At 33.4% G+C, this 22,079-nt stretch overlaps 1 pseudogene across 1 annotated transcript in view; it reads left to right on the top strand.

Annotated features, from left to right (window-relative positions):
- The first annotated feature begins 8,356 nt into the window (after positions 1-8,356).
- The window catches only part of LOC147396465 (calcium-transporting ATPase 4, endoplasmic reticulum-type-like), a 41,010-nt pseudogene continuing 27,287 nt past the window's right edge, over positions 8,357-22,079 (top strand). Inside the window, exons 1-5 of the transcript XR_015180897.1 lie at positions 8,357-9,882; positions 10,517-10,881; positions 10,997-11,380; positions 12,584-13,934; positions 14,017-14,749. The product of XR_015180897.1 is annotated as a calcium-transporting ATPase 4, endoplasmic reticulum-type-like (transcript). The remainder of the gene's footprint in view (positions 9,883-10,516; positions 10,882-10,996; positions 11,381-12,583; positions 13,935-14,016; positions 14,750-22,079) is intronic.

Below are 22,079 nucleotides of genomic sequence, written 5' to 3'. Positions count from 1 at the left end.
TCAAATTGTCCTTCAAGAAGTACAAATTGATTGTGTTCCATCCAACAAACATCTAACTTCCTGATTTTGGATCGATTCGTTTGGGTAGAATTTCAAAGAAATACTTGACAAAATGGTGAAGGTGAGTCCCTATAAAAGTCATGGTTCATGAACTGATGAGTGACATAGTTAAAGAAAATGGAAATTCAAAGAGATTTTTTGTTCATTTTTTTCATAGTTGTTATTCTTTATGTTTCTTAATTATTATTTAATTTGCAGGATGCCATCAATAGAATGATTGCTAATGACCTATCTTCACAACATAATGATCTAGATCATGAACCCATGGTTGTGGTATGTGCATTATTTTGATTAAGATATTTTGTAACTATGATATGATGTCGTGTAGTAGGTATTGATATTAGTAAGTATGATATAATTTCGTTAGCAGGAATTGATATTATATACTTTTTGTACAGGTTTACGGTCCTAATGGTCGAGGTCATATTCGAGGAATGGGTTTAGGTGTTTTCAAGACTGTCGTGAGTGATTCAATTCCTTACAAGCAAGCCTTAGCGTTTAAGATAACAATCTTTCATAATAAAGTCGATAAGTTGGTGAAAGAGATGGAAAAGGTGAATGGGACTTTACAACTATCTAATTTTTCAACTAAGACACCAATGCAGTTTTTCACCAATTTCGGCAATTCTTCACAGGTAGAACATTGGCATTTTAGCATTGGATCATAAGTCTTTGTGTTTTGACAGAAATATTATAGTTTTTAAATGAAAATTAGATAATAGAAAATGACTTCTTCAAAATCTACTCTTGAGGGTAAAATTATTCAAGTATAAATATTGTAGCTTTCTGGATTTATTTTTGTGTCATAGTTTTAAGTGTAGAGTATTCTGCTGGGCTATAAATTCATAAAAAATTTATCAACAGTTATTTAAAGTCCTCACCCAGTGAACTTTGATAAAAGAGTCGTGCTTGAGTGACCTCAAGCCGGAACCTAATATCACTTCTTGTTATGGAAGTGGATGTGAACCATAGATGCTATTTCAGTTATGTGGAGCTTCTCTCTATTTAAGCAAAGCTTATTTTTCAAGTTATTATTCATTTCCTTCTGGTTTTTTTTCATTTTTGTCCCTATTTTTAAACAATAATGTTTTTTCTAGTTAATTTCATTCCCTCTGTAGATCCTTTTTTATTGTTGGGGCTTCTGATTGGAAAATCTTAAATAGATGATGGAGCGAATTTTGTAGAGTGCTTTAACAATTTCTACCATGGATTTGTGGCTTATTCTTGTGGTTTCCTTTCCTCATAGATGTTTCTTCTGTGCTCTTTGAATCGAAATTTTTAACTATTTATTTGAATGTAATAAATGATATTACATAATGCACCAAGGGACAATAAATCTTAGCATTAATATAAAATTTTCTTTTACTCATTTTTACCTTGATCCTCAAAGATAAACTCCATTTACACGATTGCATGCATCTTTTTATAATTATATTGAATATATTTCAGATGTATATTGGGACATAGACACAAAACTCAATTGGTTTGACACATTGTAAAACAATTTTGAGGTTATGGGTTACAATCCAGTTTACCAAATGAAAAAAAAGAAGATAAATCTTAATTTTTCTATAATTTTAAGCGGATAATATTTAAAATTTGTTATCAATCTTGAAACTCTCGTATCTTCAAAATCTATTTTCTTTTGTTTTCAATTGATATATTTTAAATTAAAATAGTAACAGATTATTTGAAATAGTTTAGCCAACCCTAATCTATTAAAAAAAGAAAGTTTAATCCAAAATAACTCACATTAAATAAAATTTATCATCTTTATTAAATGTCATTTATTATATTTCTATAAATCTACTATTTATAGATTTATAACATATTTTTTAGGCGGATATCTCAAGGATAGAAAAGTTTCCTAATTTATATAATCAGACCTATATCTTCTCACTAATGATGAACGGCCTAGATTTTTCTTAGGGTTTTACAAAATATTATATAAAGAAGTACACATTTGCAACGCCTAGTAATTGTTGGAGAGCAAGTATAGAGATGAAAAATTGATTGGTCGACGATTTACTTAAAAATATGGAAAATCTCTTACTTTTCTATGATTTTCAGGTAAATCGTTGATCCAATCAGAAGTTGTCTCTACTGAAAGATCATCGGATCATTACAAAATGATGGGAGTAAGAAATTTAATATATTTATTTTATGCTTAGATGTTCTTCCATTTTTTTATTATTTATCATTCAGTAAGTTATGTTTTATTTTTATTATTGCTAAGGAATTGGTTATTATTTTTATTCAATAAGCTATGTCTTATGTTTAGCTATAAATTTCTAAATAATTCTAGTTATTTTGAAATCGATAAAAATATCATTTCTATGTTAATTTTAATACATAATCTATAGGGAAATATATATAGATAAGCATTAAGTTTGATGTATAATCCTACCTACTAATATTTATATAAAAAAAAAAAAACTTTTGGGATTATTATATTAGAGAAAATACCGTTATTACTTGTTTCACAAATGTCTTATATTAAATTATTTTTTGCATAATGACCACAAAGTCCTATTTTTGTAAATATTTATCAAAAACTTATTTCTAAATAAATATGGACTCCTTAGTACTCATTTTTTAACATACTAATCTTTAAAAAAAAAATTTAAGCAAAAATATCATTATTACCCCTTCAATGATTTTTTAGGCTTAAAGAAATGTGTTTATTTGAAAATATTTTAGGTGCTCCCATGTTTTAAAATTAATGACATTCCCTTTGACTATGACTATCTCTTAGAAAATAATGACAAAAATATATAAATTAAAAAATTGATGACTACAAATATGATGATGGTGATTATGGAGTGCTAATCATCTTCCTAAAATTGATTTGATTTACGTATATTAAATTTATTATAAAATATAAATTATTTTAAATAATTAAAGCATAATTTAAGAACTTAACTTGAATGTTCATCAAAAGGATAAAATTGAAAAATTATCAAATCACATTAAATGACTTAAGTCAGTATAGTTGTAGATTAAAGAACTTTGTAAAATTGTTAAAATGGTATTTCTTAGATTTTTCTTAAATCATTCTTCTAACGATCCTTAATATATTAATATTTTAATAAGTATGATTTAAATGGTTTATATAATTTAGTAAATGACTATTCGGTATATATTCTTAATTAAAAGCCCTTCATAGTTATTGTTCAAATTTTTTTCCCCGTGATCAATATTTTTCTTGTTTACGATTTATTTCTTTGATGTCATGAAACTTGTTTAGATCGTGAACGAATATTACTTGAATATTTATTTGATGTCATAAATTAAATATTTTACTATCTAATACTATACAAATCATTCTTCTTGACATGTACTAGAATTGTTATGATGTTTTTAGTTAAAATATTCAATTTATAATCTTTTGTCTCTGAAAAACATTCCACCTTTTTCTAGCCATTTATATTTTACCTCTATTTTTTTCTAATTATTATTGAATTAATTAAGTCTTTACAGCATATATTTTTACTATACACTACGCCACAAGCAATTAAAAATGACTAAATAAAGTGGAAAAACGATGGATTAAAGCCGTTGTTTATATATGACGAGTTTTATCAGTTGTTTAGCCCTTAACGGCGTCTATAATTGACGATTATAAATAACTAATTTAATCCGTCATTAAATAACTAAGCAAGCCATTATTGCCGATTGGTGTGGCGTTAATAAAAAATGGTGGCAGTATTATTTAGATCGAATAAAATTAAATGCTTAAAACTCGATTCGAGTGTTCTTCTCTAAAAACCCTAGAATCTTAAATCTCATACTCAATTCTTTTTTCTTTCTCACGATTCTAGGATTTAGGATTTTCGATCTCCGATCATAATTTTCTCTTTTGCGATTTAGTGTTTTAGACTTACAATCTTCTCTCTTTCGATCCTAACCGAGAGTCTTCAGCAAGTTTTCATTCTTTTCCAAAGGGGTTACGAAACTAGGCGAGGTTTGGCACCATCTTCTCCAGCACAAACTTTCCAGATAGTTCCTCTCTCCTCTCTCTTCTCTCTCTCCTCTCTCTCTCTCTCGCTCTCGCGTTGTTGTATTTGTAATCCTAGAAAGAGGAAGAGATTATGTTCTTCCTCTTGTTAGATAAGTTGCATGAGACTACAAGTTGAAGATCTATTTCATCTTATTAGATCAATTTTTAATTGAAATTTTTTCAAGTCAGTTTAATCTAATAAGATCTTTTCCAAGTCGAGACGAATGACATTGAGAATAATTTATCTTTCAAGTCAAGACGATTGGCATCATCTTTCTCTTAAGATCTAATCTAATAAGATCTTCAAATCGAGACGAATAATTCCATCTCCCTCTTTCTTGATGAAAAATCAGGGGTTTGGACTTGAGGTTGAAAATAATGCCATGGAATCGAATTATCAAAAATCTGAATGCGAATTTAAATGTTGAATATAGGTATCTAATTGGATTCAAATACAGAGACCATGGTCATTTTCGGATATGAATTCGTATACTTCATATTACTTCTAAAAAAAATGTTTTGATCTTCCTTCAAGTTTGCTTTGCATAGTAATAAGTTATTACTTCTGTTTATTTAAAGAAATAAATTTCATAAGTTACAAAGACTAATACGCAAGTTCTACCATGTTTGGTGAAATAATGCATATACTATAGTTTTTATTCATTATTTTTCTACTGAAGTATCAGTTCATAGTGCAATGAAACTGTGACGCCCCGCCGAACGCTAACACAAATCCCCATGCCAGATCTCGAGGTACTAGGTGGCACCTCGAAATTTCGGCATGGTCTCCTCTGTTTATGTTAGCATTCCAAGGCGTTCAACCTATACCTGATAAACGACATACAATCCTGCATACATATACAAAATATAATACTAGCGGAAGCTTAAATACGTCTAATAACGTACGAAAGATCAGAGTGCGGAAGAATAACCAGAATACAAGATTATACAAAATTTCTCACTCTAACAGAATTCCTAACACTCAAGACAGAATCCATAAAACTACCTGGGGGAATTGACACCACTAGGGGGTATAGCCCTAGTACTTATCAGGTGACGAACTCTGGTTTTCTATCTGACCAACCAGATGATCCTCATTCGTACTCTATACTTGCCTCGCCAAGCTTCGGATCTGAAACTAAAAAAATAGAGAAGGAAAGGGTGAGTAACAATGGTTACCCAGTAGGGAAACAAACAATTTCTGCCAATAACCCCTCCTAGCATGAACGAATAAGCATACTGAATCATTTTAAAATAATCAAAGTTTTACATAATAAACTACGATTAACTGGTACATATAGCCAGGGATGAGCAACTAAACATTTTAAAACTGACATTACATCAATCAACAGTACTCACTATACCATTTTCTCTATGTACAAATCTAATTGATCAAATGGAAACATTAAAAATGTATTTCATTTTATATATCAAAGTAAAGCAGCAAATACATAATACACAATGGTGGAGTATTGGAATTAGAGAGTTGGGATTCACGACTGGATCGCTCCCAGTCGGGACATGATGTTACAATTCCTTTCTGGCTTTTAGTTCCTGATTTTGTGGCCGGTCGCTGCCCTTACCACGTTTGGTTGACCATTTATCCGGCTCAGGCTGGCCGTTTGACGTGACCGTAAGCAATGGGTCTCTTTTCGATGTGTCAGAACGTTCGACTACTATAGATTGTTAGTGATCACGGACTAATCATCTTCGTCTATGCCTATCAGGTGTACATGTGATTCCCAAATATACAACCCATTCGTATACGACCACCTTTACATTACAAGTTCACTGGTAAAGATAGAGAGGAATAAACCCGGATTCCAGTTGTGACTCCACTCTCATACGCGTCCCATACCACGTATGAGTTTGGTGGTCCCTACCGTACATCCCAGGATAGTACACCACTCCGGATGATATGACGCACTATCCCTTCAAGCATTCACAAACTCTTTAACAGCTCACAAAATAGCTACATATATATATATATATATATATATATATATATATATATATATATATATATATAATATATATATATATATATATTATTTTCATTTGAAAACAAAAGAGAAATTAACAATACAAGGTTGAGAATAGATATCCAGTTTCCTACCAAGCAAGTGTGGCCACCCGGCCTAAAATAAATAACATAACGGAAACGTAAACAGCGCCTCGCGCTAACAGAAAGGAAATAAACATGCAACCAATAATATTATCCCTGGATATCTGTTCACCAACCTACACACAATACAACAACGTAAAATGCAGACATCACCCCTCGGGTGTGACTCTGACATTTTACCGTTTCATACCATTTTTCCCTCTTTCCGATTTTTACAATTTTCAATCTCTTCAATAAAACATCCATTTTCTGATATTCATCAACTCAATATGAGTTCATTGAATATAAATCACATTTTCCAACTAAAGAATTTATTTTTTTTTTATCAAAAACCTTGAAAAAATACAAAACTTATTTTAAAACGGGTTCCGAGCAGTGCACAGGACCCAACTTACAGAAATAACCCAATAAAATACCTCACCCACGTATAATTTGTTAAAAATACAATTAAACATATCAATCATGCAATTTCTAGCGTGAATTTTTGAAATAACAAAAGAATTCTACCTTTCGGAAATACATCCAAATTTTTTCAATAAAATCTTAAATGCAATTTTCACAATCTACGATTACTAATAGAAATTGAGAGTTCCTTACAATCACTAGGCGACGGAATTGAAGCACGTGCGCGAAAATCGAGGCGATCGGCGCGGAAATCGAGACGGACCGAACTTCGAAGCGGCTGATTTTTGAAATTGACCTGGTGGTTTTGAAGATCTTGATGTGCTCGTCTCTTCTCCCTTCTACGGCGAAAGGTGGTTTGACCCCGAAATCGATGAAAACCGAGGTCGAAGTTACGAAAATCTCCGTATAAAAATACGGCTGATTTTTTACTATACGGGGTGAAAAAGACGAGAAAACGAAAGGAACTTGGTTGGGTTATGTAGAGAATGAGGCTGCGGACGTTTCTCCCTTCTGCGTCGGAAAGCGATTTGACCCCGAAACGGACGAAATCCGAGGTCAAAGTTTCGAAATTTCCGTATCCAAATACGGCTGATTTTTGACGATATCGGGTGAAATAGAAAGTGAAACGAAGAAAGGTTGGGTGGGTTTTGTAGAGAACGTAGCTGCGGATCTTTTTCTCTTCTGCGGCGATCGTCGAAAGTGGACCGTTTGCGAGAGATCTGAGGTGGAAAATCGGAAGAAATCGAATTTTTTTTTTCGTCTTTGGCTCGACTGTAATGACGCGTTGGGGAAGATGAGTTATATAAAAAAAATTAAAAATATTATTTAAATAACATGTGGGACAAATTCGATATTTTGTCAATTGTTTCGATCGTCGATAACTTTATCATCCGGACTCCAAAATTGACAAATGAATACTCTATTTCGCTTAATTTTTCGTTCCGAATCTAATGGTATAGTCAATTTCTACAAATTATGTCTCCATCAAAAATTTACATTTTTGGCCTGACGTGACCCCTAAACTTGATGTCGTTTTCATTTTTGACGATAATTCGACTTTCTGGTCTCCAAATTTGACAAATAAATAGTCCATGTTGAATAATTTTTCGTTATGAATCCAATGGTATAATCAAATTTTAAAAATTATTGTTTTAACAAAAAGTCACTGTTTTAGCCTGGTCCGACCCGGTAATCGAGGATTTTGCAACTTTTATATTCGGACTCGCATTTGAGCGTGTTTACAGGCTAAACTATGTTTTTCGATCATTTTGAATCTAATGGTGAGGTCAGATTCCATTAAAAATGATCAGAATAAGGTCCTACAGTTTTACCCTAAGTCCTACTTTCAAGATTTTCTTAAAATTCCACTATTTTTCCTCGAGATACGAATTAAAAATTCGGGGTGTTACAGAAACTTATCTTTCTTTTGTTGTTTTAAGTTCATAATGAATGTGCGCCTTGGTTACACTTTTTATTTTTATGGTTGTGATTGATGTTCTTCTTAGCCTCTAATTATAATGTGAAAAGGACTCAAACAACTATCCAACTGTTGGTTATCCGAGGGTGTATTGAACCCACAACCTCAAAGTCAATTTTAAAATTTTTCTATGTTTCTTGTTAACACTGTTGATTGGTTCTAAAAATAGATCAACAAGGTTAGTGCTTTTACGAATTTCAACTCAGAATAAAAGTTTGTTTAGATTAATTGCAAACTATTTCTTCTACTGCATAAAAAGTACTTCTAAAAAGGATGTGACCAAGAGAATGGATTTAAATATTTTAATTTTGAAATATAAATGATTCAAGGTGTTTGATGTAGAAGATAATTAAAGAGTTACAAAAATAATATTAAATGCGAACAAAGGCATCGATATATCTAGATCTAAATTCAGTAACTTGGTTTTGGATTGAAACTTGGGACAATAAGCCCAATGGACAATGAGGCACTACTGGAAATTCAGTCTATAACGACGACTTTTTGTGACGGTCATTTCCTATCTGTTGCTATAAACACATTTAGCCACGGTCATATTGTTTAGCCGTCACTATAAATCTAGCAAATTTTTTATTACACGAATTTAACTCTCTTCTCAATCTCTCTGTTCTCTCTCTTGTTCTCCACCTCTCTCACCATCAAAATACCCTCACCTCTCTTTCTTGATTTTCTCGCATAGATCGATAAAATCGATTATATTTGAAATCGAAAATAAGTACTCCATCTCAATCTAGAATTTGACTATATTTTCTCTCTTCTTCTGCACCTTTTTTTTTATATATACTCTTCTTCTTTAGATAAAAAAAATTGATAATATTTGAAGTCAAAAATAAGTAGTTCGGTTAGTTCTCTCCATCTCAATCTGGATTGTTTTAAGGTTATAAGAACCCTAATTTGAAAAATGGAACCCTAATTTCACTTTAATCATCTGTTTCAGTTGGATGCCAGGTCTCACATGCCTCTCTTGCTTTCGTTTGAGTCCTCTATGAAGATCCCCAACTCAGTTTGGCTCGCGTACTTTCCAGATCTGCAGATTTTATTATTTATATTTTTTTACTTCTCAATTAGTTTAAAAATGTAACTAATTTCATTAACAAATCTCTGGTTCACCCACTTTTTCCTTTGATCTTTGATTGATTAATTTTTGCTACATTTTATTTGATGGTTAATGTGTAAAATTGTCTAAATTATTTATTTTCCTCCTTTGAATCCTTAAATGTGGAGCTTAGGGGTTTTGAGGTGTGTGATATTAATAAATGTTCTTCAAATGTTCGATTTAAAGTCTGTATGAGGACGTAAAATACATGTTATAGCAATCATGAAATCAAAGAAAACAAGTGACTGGAAACTACATAAAGATGTAAGTAAGGAAAGCAACTTATGGAAAATCATAAATTAATCATGCATTTTTGTAGTTGAAACTGAACAATGTGTAATCATTGAGGTTACTGGAACATTTAAGATAAGGTTGCTTTAGATCCAATCTTCAATCTCCCCAGAATTTATATAAACTGTTGATTTGATTATTTTTCCTAGATTTGAAAGTTAAAATGATAACCATTTGAAATAATTCTCAAATATACTTGTTTTTCCTCATGTATATTATTCACATATATTTGTATTTTCTTTTACTGGATTTAGTGTGATTATTTCCAGGCTTCAGAAGATGCCAAAAGACTAGTTGATGAGGAAAGGGCTTTTGCTAGTGTTCAAATTGAGAATGCCAGAGCTGCAGTGCAGAAAGTTGAAGAGGCCCTTTAGGAATAAGAACGAATTTCTAAAACTTCGGGGAATCAGGTTTGTATGAATGGTGTGATTTTTCACCATAATATAAAAATTTTGTTTTGTACATGACATTTTCTTCTTTATTTAGTCTTCTCTGGATTGAAGTTTGTGAAGATTTTATTTTCTCTATTTCAATAGCAAATATAAGCAATAGTATCTTTTGTATATAAGCATAAGTTATTACTTGCTTTTAAGTATAGGTTACTCCTGGACTTTTGATGGGGAATCCCATGTGGGGTGCCAATTCTCATAGATGGAGTGCAAATGGAGTAACAATAAAAAAGGGAGCTACTTCAGTTAGGATTTTTTAAAATTTTAAAAAATTCTAAGCATTGGTCGACACTCTCTACTACTTCTATTGTTACTATTATCATTTGAATAATTGTGCTATTTTAGTTATGCATCAAAGAACTGAGAATTTGGAGGTCTAAAGGATTAGCTCTCAAGAGTATTTACTATTTGTACTCACACCAGTTGTTCTTGTTGACCTTTTATCTTGTTTCAAGTATTGAGAAGGAAATTAGTGCATTGTAATTATAAGTATATTAAGAATTTTCAAATTTTATCTGATTTCTAGTCCATCTATATGTACCTCTAAAGAGTTAAAAGTTTGTGTTCAATTTACCTTGAGCCACCTCTATGACAGGAAAAGAAGCTTGTTGCGGAGATAAAGAAGACTGCAAAAACAAGGAACGATGTAGATTCTTCAAATACTTATTTCCTAGGAATGTTCTGAATTCTATGAGGCTTAAATCACTGGTTTCATTTATAAACCTTTAGATGAATATTTAGCTGCTGTAATTTTATTTCATTTTCTCATATCTTACAAGTCCTTCATGAAATGTCCACAACTGCATTATGCTGTTTAGGTTTCGCGTACAAGGAGGAACTTTCCGAATTTGCTACCTATAATGGTGATGAGGATCACCTTGCCCATGAGCTTTTACTCAATCCCGCCATTATTCAAACATTGAAAGTGGCCTGATTTTTGTTGGCTTGGTTGGGCTTAAGGTGAGTGTGCATAATCTTTGAAATTTTTTCTTGCAACTGTACAATTTTTCGTACCTCTGCTCCTTTGGATTCTCATGGACTAACCATGTTTATCTTAAACTCCAAACCATCATAGGACCCTCCTCGAGAAGAGGTTCACAAAGCAATTGAGGACTGTAAAGCAGCCGGCATCCGTGTTATGGTTATTACTGGAGATAACAAGAACACGGCTGAAGTAATTTGTCGAGAAATAGGTGTATTTGGACCTGAAGATGACATTCGTTCAAAAAGCTTAACAGGGAGAGATTTCATGGACCTTCCTCTTCCCGATCAGAAAATTCATTTAAGGCAAAGTGGTGGGCTTCTCTTCTCTAGGGCTGAACCAAGGCATAAACAAGATATAGTGAGGCTTCTCAAAGAAGATGGTGAGGTGGTTGCAATGACGGGGGATGGGGTGAATGATGCCCCTGCTTTGAAATTGGCCGATATTGGAATTGCAATGGGCATTGCTGGAATTGAGGTATGCCTGCTTTTCTTTCCCTTGTTCTGTGGTCGAATGTTCTCATAGATGTGGCTATTATATATTTAGAGGCATGGTGCAAAATTCCTACTCTCGAGAAAGAAATATGACCAGTCGATGCATGGATTAATATAAATTTTTTACTTGACAAGGGACCATACATTCTGGACTTCTTGAAATTATACAAACTGCAAGTCTTACAATAAGAGGAATTTTCTCCATTCTTAATGGATTTCTTCTATGTGACCGTATAGCTTCTCATCTAAAAATTTGAGAGGAATGAGAAAAATGATATGGATATAGTTGGATGTTGAATTGGACTCATTTGCTTACCCTGATATTTGGGATAATACATAGACGATGATGATAATGATGTTGCTCATGTTGTTTCTTATACTTGTTTGTTTTTGTGACTTCACGAGCACTAATAAATGGGTACATATCAGTAAGAAAATATCTCCAGTTAACCTACAATTTGCATGAGATTGAGGCATGAAAAGCCCAATTGCTATTTTTTAAGTGCCCTGATATTCTATTGCTAGGGAAACACACAGATAAAAATAGGTATTTACTTATTTTATTATTATTATTATTATTATTATTATTTTCGGGGGTGGGGGGGGAGGGGGGGGGCAATCAAGTAATGGCATTGCTTAAAGTGCTTTTACAAATGAATTCTTAAGAAATATTTTTTTTAAAAGGCTAAATGAGAGCTAAAATAATTATGGGCTTTTGAAAAATTTAAGAGAACAAAAAAGAGCTTAATAAAAAAGCTAGTTCATTTTTCAGAAGAGAAAAAAAAAATAGGAAGCAGTACATGTTTTCTCCTTTACTCTATTTAACAATGATAAAAATTACTTTTCCTTTAAATATGTTATAATACTCATGTCAATTGTTTTTTTTTTAAAGTTGAACACTTATTTCTAAGTTCATAAACTCACAACAACCTACAAAACAACCACAAGGTACACGTCTTCCTCTTAATTATTGTTTTGTTTTAAAGTAATTTGAGTGGACATGGAACATGATTGGGTGCTCTAATGTGTTGTAATATGCATATCCATGCTGCATTGCTACATGATTAGCATTCTTAGTCCATCGTTTTCATTTGCCCTTTTCTTGCCAAGGGATTGTAGTCATTCAGTTGTCCTTGGCTGTTGTTTTTTTCGTAGACATCTTTCTAATGTGTCATGTCCTGTCCAGGTTGCCAAGGAAGCCTCTGACATGGTGTTAGCCGATGATAATTTTAGTACAATAGTTGCTGCAATTGGTGAAGGGAAATCTATTTATAACAATATGAAGGCTTTTATCAGGCATTTCTCTTGCTTTTCTTTACTCTAAACCTTGGATTAACAGGATTGCTCAATCTGCCAGATAATGTCATATGGGTCTTTCATGCATTCAAATGGTAACAGTAAACATACAGATGAATTTCATGGAATTTCAAAAAGGAAAAAAACAACTTCCCTTTCTTCCCATTCATAGTAGCTCAAATGCTCTTTGATTTGTCGTAGAGTATATATCTTTCATATTTCAAGGGGTTTTAGTTTTGCAAACTTCAAGTCAGTTGATGGTGGTTCAAGTGGACTTCCGGCCTTCAAACAGACTACGTTCATTGACTCTTTCTTCCTGGAGATTGGAGTTAACCTTTGTTGGGACCGGGGAGCTGCGATTGGGATTTGGGTGTACTGGTTTTCGAATTATTTTTGTGCTGAAAATATATTTTGGACTTGAGTAAGCTGGCTTACTCATTAGTATTGATTTTTTGAGCACTAAAGTGGTACTGCTTTTTTGGATATATGTATGGCACATCAGTACTTGTTGGCCAGTTAGATTTGTGGCATGCGATCTTTGAGTTTTCACTTAAATGGTATTTGCAGCAGTGGTATAGGAAATGGAGTGAGTTTGGCTTTGTTTCCTTGGCGCTAGAAGGTTGTATGTTTTAACGTTTATTTTCTTCCTTTCTACAGTGTAGTTTATGGCCTCTATGGTTTTAGATTCAGTTCTAGGTTTTATCAAGGGAATGGGATTGGTAGAGAAATGGTCTAGGAGGCTTTTCTTTCATTGTTGCCTGTTCAAATCCTTGATCATCTAGTCAGATTTGGTTGGTCTTTTATCCTCCCATTTTCTTTTATTGTAACATATTTTTATAGTAGAAACTGATTATTGTATATTAAGGTCAAAACAGCTGATTTTTTTCTCTAAATTTTGGAATGCCAAGTGGGTTTATCTGTGTTCTAGCTTGGAATTGTAACAAGTATGGTTTTTATCCCCTTTGGAATTTTGTTTTATATGGGTCCATTTCTCTGTCTTCACAATATTGCAGGTACATGATCTCGTCGAATATTGGTGAGGTCGCCTCTATATTTCTAACAGTAGCTTTAGGTATCCAGAAGGCCTAATCCCAGTGCAGTTTCTGTCGGTCAATCTCGTTACCGATGGCCTGCCCGCAATAGCTTTGGGATTCAATCCACCAGATAAACATATAATGAAGAAACCTCCTTGAAGAAGTGATGACTCATTGATCAGTGCTTGGATTTTATTCCGTTATCTGGTACTTAAAGCTGTTTTCTCTCTCAGTCAAAATGAACTTCATTTAGATTCCAAAATTATCATTCTAACCTTCATGTTTACAGGTTATTGGGCTCTATGTCGGAATAGCAACTGTGGGTGTCTTCATAATATGGTTTACACATAGCTCCTTTTTGGGAATCAACCTTAGCGGAGATGGCCATTCCCTTGTCACCTATTCCCAGCTCTCCAACTGGGGTCAGTGCCCTTCATGGGAGGGCTTCAAAATCTCTCCTTTCACAGTTGGGGGTCAGGTTTTCTCCTTCGATGACAACCCCTGCGACTACTTCCAGATTTGGTCATTCAACTTTAATATGATATTTGGTGGTTTTTCCTCTATTTGAACTGAAACTTTTAGATGAGCAGCAGCGGCTAATGCCTAATCATGCAGTGTGATTAGCTAGAACAAACCTACATGCCCATCCCCCCCTCCCGCCCCTTCGAATTGGTGAATTGGTTTGTGAGCTATGGTGTGGTTTGCACTTGGTTTTTGAAGTAGGATTTGGTTTTTTCTGGGGAAAGAGTGTCGGCAGATAGTACTTGTGAGGTACTTTGAAGTAGGACTTGGTTTTTTCTGGGGTACAATAGTTTGCATGACAAAATATTTCATTTGAGTACATGTGAGTATTTAAATGGCTTCTCATTTCATCCTTTGAGCTATATATTATCTCTTAGTTTCGTTGTTGAACAATTTATATGTTTAGGTTTCCTTGGTAGCTTTAGATCTGGCAGCGATCGAAACCACTTGGCACCATGGGTGTTGTAAATGCTCCAATCACCATGAAGGAGGCCTTGATGGTGAGTTCTATTTCATCTGTTATTTCTAAATGTTATGGATTTCACGTTTGTTCTTTATATTTAGCTGAATTAGTGCTAAAAATCATGTCTTTGGATTGGTTTTTATAGTTCAATTTCGTCTTCATTTGTATGATTCTAGACTGCAATTTGTTTCTAAACTAGTCCTAGATTATCATTTTTCATCTATAAGATATTTGCAACGATTTTGATGCAATAAAGCTAACTCAGAAATTGGATTTGTTCAGATCTGTAGGGATAATTCTTGATCCGATTCATGCACAATAGATTCATCTTCAATTGTGCTTTTAAAGTTTTGATTTTTTAAAATTCTACTTATGATCTTCTATTTTTTTGATTGTGGTTGTAGTTACCGAGTGTTGGAATTAATCCACAATAGAATCAGACAAGTATATATGTATTTGGGAAACATCACCAAAAAATAGTGTTGTTATCACGACAAGTAAGGCGAAGTATTGTAGATTTGAGGGAGGCACGCTACCGATAGTTTCCTATTTATATTCTACAAAATAAAATAGATGAACTTGCAAGTGAAAGTTGTCTTGTATGCATCTGGAATGCTTATTGCAGTAGTTTCAAATTGTAGATTAGAATTTGGATTGGCAAATATATTTGTTAAAGTTGAAGATAGGAGGGGCATTTGGGTCTTTTCATACTGGTAATAGGGGTCAAGGTCATTAATTTCAAAACATAGGGGTATTTCCAATATTTAACAATACATGAGGGGGCTGGTGTAAAATTATTTTATTTTAATTTTTTTTTTCAAAAGCTTTTATAGGGACGGCCAAAACCGTAGCTAAATAACAAATGTTTTTTTAAAAAAAAAAACTCTACAGCGACGGCAAGCGCGGCTGTCGCTATAACTCATGTACATTCAGCGATGGACTATTTAGCGACAACTACCGACGGCCTCCCTGGCTGTCGTTAGATGCTTTTGCGATGGTATTTTGTACCTATAGCGACTGTCGCTATAGCCCTATTTTACTGTAGTGAGGTTTGGGTTGGGTTTAGATTTTTTTCTCCAATCTCCACCTTAAGTTGGACTTATGTTGGGATCTTATACATTATCCAAACATTGATATTAATATTTTGTGGTATGTATTGTATTTTGCAATCCATGCAACAATAATGCTTCTTAAAAAATTCAATAGAAAGAGAAGTTTGATGGCAAAACTTCTTCACAACCTAACAACGTCATGAAACTTTTAATTTTTTTTCACATCAATTGTTGACATAGTTACAGTTAGTCTTGATAACTTGTCTTTTTATTATCTACTTTTTTTATATTAAGTTACTAGATAACTTTATGGTGTATGAAAATGGTTTTTTTGATAATATAGGACTGTGAAAACTATTAAGTAGTGAATAAAGGTCTTATAAAAGTTAGGACTTCCACTAGCCTAAGGTTTCTCGCCAATGACAATCAGATTTCTTAGTGGAGGGCTTATTTTTAGAATTGTTAAATGAAAATCAGTTTTAGAGACACATTAATTATCTTGAGTTGTTAATGGGCTGAGTTTTGGATCGGTCTGATATGTTAAGATATATTATAACATGAAAGCAATAAGTTTAATTTTATATTACTGTTGTCAAACACTAAATCTCTTTCGTTTTAGCAGGGTGGGTAAAAAAATCCAGAATTTTGATATTTCAAAAAACACAACAAACAAGTCGTTGTTGAATACTTAGAAGATGTCTTTGAAGCCTATATCCCCAAGTAAGACATGGATGACTGTGCCAAGACTGTCTGGTTAATACTTGGAAGGAATCAATTAATTTTTTGATTTCATAAAGGTTAATACACATAAATTAGGGGATGATGATTGGTATTGTTGCCCTTGTGTGAAGTGTCGTAATTTGATCGGGGGGAAGAAAACGATAAGCGATATTCGTACTCATTTAATATGTGATGGTATTGATACATCTTACATTATATGGATCCATCATGGAGAAACACATCTTAGAAGTTGTGTAAACATTTGGAACGATACACCTACTAGTGATCATATTTAAGATGTAGTCCTGAAAATGGTTAGCATGGTAAATGATGCATTTGGATGTGTTTGTGACAAGGATGATTACTCAAACTTATATAGGATCTAGTACATCTACATATATGGATGAAACTAATGATGTAGATGATGTTCAAGTTGAGAATGATTTTTTAGAGAATATTCAGTACGAGAAGTTGATGGAAGATACGATACAACCTTTATATCTATCGTGTCGAATTGATGAAATATAATTATTGGTCATGATTGAGTTGTTGAGTATGAAGGCTAGACATCAATGTTCTAATAGGATTTTTATAGAATTGTTATAACTAATCAAAAAAAATTTACCAAGGGAGAACACTTTGCTTGATAGAACCTTCACTGTTAAAAAGATGATCAAGTCTTTGCGTATGAAGCACGAGATTATTTATGCATGTCGTAACGATTGCATATTATACTGGAGAGAAAATGAAAATAAATACAATTGTCCTACGTATGGTGAAAGTAGATGGAAACTAATGAACTCATTGAAATCAAGAACTTCAAGTTTACCTTGGAAAAAGTTGAGATATTTTCTTTTAACACAAGGGTTGCAAAAAATGTATAGTATACTATGGTTTGTAGAAAACATGACATGACATACAAATATTAACGTAGTATCGAACATATTAACCATGAATCACCCAAAAGATTCTTCTTGTTGAAAACTAATAAATCGTAACTGGAGTAACTTTGGTGATGAGGCACGTAATATTCGGTTGGGGCATACAACTGATGGATTCAATCCTTTTAAAAACAGTAACAACTCTTATAGTTGTTGTCCTGTTATGATTGTTCCATACACTCTTCTTCCATCATTATGCATGCGAAAGGAGTTTACTATCTTAACATAATTGATTCTGGGAAAGAAAGGTCCAAGATACGATATTGATGTTTACTTGCAACCATTGATCATAGAATTGAAGGAATTATGCTCCATAGGAACTGTATCGTATGAATCTTACACTAAGAGTAGGTTCACTATGAAAATTATTTTGTTGTGGGTCATACACGATTTTCTAGCATATGGTTATTGAAAGCGCCCTCGATCCGCGGGGTGCGCGGATCCGCTTTTGACCCTTGAGGTTTGGGAGTCGCCACCTTGTTATTACGGTCTAGGAACCGATCAATGACTCTAAACGGATAAAAAAAACTAATCTAGAATAAAAAAAAGCTGAATTCGGGGATCACGTTACGGGGTTGGAAGGTGTTAGGCACCAACCCCGCTCAGCCAAAGCCGGTCTCTACTAACTTCCCAAATAAATTACATTGCTAAAAACCTAGATAAAAATAAAAAAAAATTTATACCTTTCCGATAGCAAAGACTTTGTTCCCTCAGATCCGACAAAAATTGCTCCTTGTACCGTACTCCTCACTTCGTTCTGTCTCCGGATTTGATTCCTAATCTCCGAGGCAAGGTATCTCTTCTTTCTTGGATCTGAATTCTTCAAGTTTGTTGTGGATTTTGGGATGTTTTTGGAAGGCTTTTAGGTGTTTCTTAGGCTAAAATCAAATGAGGGATGTTAGGTAAGGAGTTGGGGCTCCAAAACTAGGGTTTATGAGAGGCTAAGGGGCTTTTAGACCTACTTCTCTTAGGGTTTTTGATTTGATCCAAAAATAGGGTGTGAGCACCTCTATTTATAGATTTTTTTAGGAGTTGATTTTGATAGAGTTAGTTTTTAATTAGAGTTCTTTTAATTAGAGTTATGTTTTAGTTAGAATTGTTTTAGGTAGAATTGTGTTTTAATTAGAATTATTTTAGGTAGAATTATTTTTTAGTTAGAACTCTATTAGATAGAGTTATTATTTAATTAGAATTCTATTATGACTTTTGGTCTTATTTGATTGACTTTTAATATTTTGACTTTAGTCTTAATTGATTGACTTTTAATATCTTGACTTTAGTCTTGCTTAATTGACTTTAATTTGGACTTTAGTCTTGCTTGATTGACTTTAATACCTTGACTTTAGTCTTTCTTGATTTACTTTTAATTTTTGGAGACCCCTCCTCCATTATTTCTTTAATTCTTTGGACCCCCAAATGGAGGGGTCCTTAAAGAAATATCCCACGAACCCTCAACAATTTTACTTGAAAACCCGATTGATCGATTTTTTAGTTCCAATTTTTAAATTAATTTCATTAATATTTCACTTTAATTATTTAATATTTTATTTATTAATTTTGAAAATTTTAATTTTGAAAATTGTGAAATTACCGTTTTGCCCCCGGAGAGGACTTTTCACGTTTTAAGTCGATTTTTAATGTTCTAGGATGTTTTAGAACCGATTTTTTGTAAGGAATTCAATGGAAATATTGGTTTGTGTTATTTATGAATTTTTTTGTGTGAAATGGTCGTGAACTTTATGAGGGGCATTTTTGTAATTTTGTCAAATTTTATTAAAATTGGTGAAATGATTTATTTGGTTTCGATTTGTTGTTTTATGTGTTTGAGAGAGTTTTCCTAAGCGTAATGTAGGCTCTAGGGTTGTTTTCATGTTAGGGGTATTTTGGTAATTTGATCAGTTTTTTTATCGTGAAGCTTCTTTTTATTTGCAAGATGAGAATTTCTATGTTTCTAGGATTGTATTTTCCTAGCGTAGCGTGATTTCTAAGGTTTTATCAGTTCGAGATACCTCATCCGGATTTCTGAAACACATCTGGTAACAAAATAAAGTAATGGAATACACATCCATCATTGGGAATCATTGCTATCGGGTTGACGAGTTGATTAATCAGGCGGATGCAAAAATGGGGTGTCTACAGATGCCCCTCTTTGGCAGAGGGTTGAAGCAAATAGATAGCAAATCTATTTTGGTAGATAGTGCGATATCTAAATGCCAAAGCTAGTGACAGTTCATTTTGCAGCCTGATTCAGCAATTCGTCAGGGTTTGGATCCTTGAAGGTAAAGCTCTCCCCGAATTAAAAGGTTGCCAAGTCCTTGAGCGTGAGCTCTCACTGACAGTGTCAGATCCTTGAATTTTAGAGAATTCTCCCTGACTAAAAGAACAAATGTGGAAGTGTGTGCACTGTGTGAAATTGAGTAAAATCTAAGCAAAACAAAACTCGAGAAAATTTGAATGATATTTGAGACAAATCTGAGCAAAACTTGGGAGAAAGTTAAATGTCCTACTCTACCTACTCTAGGTGAAAGAGTAATGAATTTATATTTTTTTTAGAGTCTTATTCTACCTACTCAGAGTGAAAGAGTAATGCACTAAATTTTTTTTTTTGGAAGTTCTACTCTACCTACCCGGAGTGAAAGAGTAATGAACTATTTTTGTTTTTTTTTTTTTTTGAAGTTCTACTCTACCTACTCGGAGTGAAAGAGTAATGAACTAAGCTTTTTAGAAGTCCTACTCTACCTGCCCAGGGTGAAAAAGTAATGAACTAATTTTTTTGGGAAGTTCTACTCTACCTACTCGGAGTGAAAGAGTAATGAACTAATTTTTTAGGAGTCCTACTCTACCTGCCCAGGGTTAAAGAGTAATGAACTAATTTTTTTTTTTGGAAAGTTCTACTCTACCTACTCGGAGTGAAAGAGTAATGAACTAAATTTTTTTTTGTGAAGTTCTACTCTACCTACCCGGAGTGAAAGAGTAATGAACTATTTTTTTTTTTTGGAAGTTCTACTCTACTTACTCGGAGTGAAAGAGTAATGAACTAAGCTTTTTAGAAGTCCTACTCTACCTGCCCAGGGTGAAAGAGTAATGAACTAATTTTTTTGGGAAGTTCTACTCTACCTACTCGGAGTGAAAGAGTAATGAACTAATTTTTTTGGGAAGTTCTACTCTACCTACTCGGAGTGAAAGAGTAATGAACTAATTTTTTAGGAGTCCTACTCTACCTGCCCAGGGTGAAAGAGTAATGAACTAATTTTTTTTTGGGAAGTTCTACTCTACCTACTCGGAGTGAAAGAGTAATGAATTAATTTTTTTGGGAGTTCTACTCTACCTACCCGGATTGAAAGAGTAATGAACTAATTTTTTTTTGGAAGTTCTACTCTACCTACCCGGAGTGAAAGAGTAATGAACTACTTTTTTTGGGAAGTTCTACTCTACCTACTCGGAGTGAAAGAGTAATGAACTAATTTTTAGGAGTCCTACTCTACCTGCCCAGGGTGAAAGAGTAATGAACTAATTATTTTGGGAAGTTCTACTCTACCTACTCGGAGTGAAAGAGTAATGAACTAATTTTTTTTTGGAAGTTCTACTCTACCTACCCGGAGTGAAAGAGTAATGAACTAATTTTTTCTTTTTTAAGAAGTTCTATTCTACCTGCCCAGGGTGCAAGAATAATGAACTAAGCTTTGAGGAAACAAAGGGGGGATTAACCTCGCATTTGATTTTTTTTTTTAATAAAAAGTTGGATTTTATGAAGGTCCGGTAAACATTTTAACTCTCTTTGAATCTGAGGAGTTTTCAAAATTACTATCAAGAGGGTAACCTTTAATTCAAAGTTAACCTTATCCTTTGGGGTTAAAATTGACCAGGCATCAGAACAAAAATGCCCCTAGTTTGACAATGAACATTGCACTGGGGATAATTGAACATAATTTGAAAATAAATGCTCCTAGTGTAAGGGGGGAAACTGTACTCTTTAGAAAAATAAAGTGCCCTTGTTATGAAAATTTGAAATCCTTGATTACCGGAAGTGCAATAAAGGTTTAACTTTTAATTTTGACTTTTTATATTGAAGATTTTGAGTCAGGCTCAAAGAAATTGAAACAAAATATTTCTTTCTGAAATTCATCATAGAATTTGTTCTTTCTCCCCATCAGTTCGCTTAGGGACATGAAACTCTTCAGATCAATCATAGACGAGATACTAGTATCCACTGAGTCTATATTTGGTTCAAACTGGATATTGAAACTTGATCATTCGGACTTCTGATATTTCGGCACGGGCTACCTCTTCAACTTCTCAACTCAACGGAGATTTTCTTTTATTTTTTGATAGCTCTAAGTTTTGCCTAGATTGCCTATTCAGGTTTTCAATCTAGCGAGCATGCTCTAGCTTTTGCCTAGATCGCCTTTTTAGGTTTTCGATCTAGCGAGCTTACAATTTTTTCTTTTTTTCTTGCTTTGATTGTTGCCAAGGTCATCTTTTGAGATTTTTAACCTCGCGAGCTTGCCTTAATTTTTGCCTAGGTTGCCCTTTTGGGTTTTCAACCTAGTAGGCTCTTTTTTTTTCCTGTCTGAACTTCTGGGGTTGCTGTTGATCATGCTTTGCTATCTTCCTTGACTTTTCGCACGGTACTTAGGAGGACTTTCATGGGTAA

The sequence above is a fragment of the Akebia trifoliata genome, chromosome 8 (genome assembly GCF_017979445.1).
Source record: "Akebia trifoliata isolate Shusen 1 chromosome 8, ASM1797944v1, whole genome shotgun sequence".
In the NCBI taxonomy this organism is placed as follows: domain Eukaryota; kingdom Viridiplantae; phylum Streptophyta; class Magnoliopsida; order Ranunculales; family Lardizabalaceae; genus Akebia; species Akebia trifoliata.
This window is presented reverse-complemented; position numbering and strand designations above follow the sequence as displayed.